The following is a 1,026-nucleotide window of genomic DNA, read 5'->3' as shown; positions in this document are numbered from 1 at the left end:
AGAATTTTCTTAGAAAAGGTACCCCTACAGATGATGGTTGGCTTCTTTATCATTTTGTAATAGTTATTTACTCTTTGTGGATAATGTATTCCTCCTATCTAATTCTGTTGATAGTTTGTAGAGACAATTTGATGCACTTTTTGAGTTTCATAATCTTCACCAACCTATATAAAACTAAAGTCATGATCATCAACACCACTAAGGATGCTCTTTCTAGGTTTGATTTATTATACTTAAGTAGGAGTTTAGTTTATGGGTCTCTCTCCTATCGGCTTGCATGTCTTGCCTTTACAAGGGAAACACTAATGGTATAAGGTGGTCCTAGCTCAACACCTTGGAAAAGATATGGATGATTACAACATTTTCTCTATTGCATAGCTATATTCAGTAGGTGCTTACGCTCTCCTCCAACATTGACAATCTCCAAGTCCTTTTGTAGAAGGGCTTGATAAAACTATTATTGCAATTATGACATCCCTACTTTCAATATTGTTTCCTTTTTAGTGGGGAAACCCTTATCAACATCATATTTAAGCCTCCATAATAGAAATGGTTGAAGAACCTTCAAGTGAAACAAATTTTAGCCAAGAAGACCCATGTTTAATGCATACAAGTTTCTAAAAAAGAGTAGATAACAAAAGAAATTTGACTAATGTACCTTGTGAAGCTATTGGACAACTTCTTGTTGATCATTTTCACCAGATATTTGGAACCGTTCATCAAAAGTCTCAATAGAGCTAAAAATTTCTAGGAGTAAGAAATTTATTAATGACCAAAATTCATGGATATTGTTCTGCAAGCACAAGCAAATAGAGAATTTAAATAATAGTTAAACACATAAAAAGGCTGCTCGTACTAGCTATAAGACTCATTCTTATTGGACCAACGTCCACATAGTCAAGTTATATGTCAACATAAAATGTCATAGGAACATAATATAAGCCTTGGAAAGATTAGAGATGCATTATACTTGAAGAGGTGTCCTAGTTATAAGAAGCCTATAATTGGTGTTGTAGATTCTCATTG

This window comes from Cupressus sempervirens, chromosome 6 (assembly GCF_028749045.1).
Source record: "Cupressus sempervirens isolate cs-2001-9-10 chromosome 6, ASM2874904v1, whole genome shotgun sequence".
Lineage (NCBI taxonomy): Eukaryota > Viridiplantae > Streptophyta > Pinopsida > Cupressales > Cupressaceae > Cupressus > Cupressus sempervirens.
The sequence above is the reverse complement of the archived record's forward strand: the minus strand, read 5'-3'. Positions refer to the sequence as shown.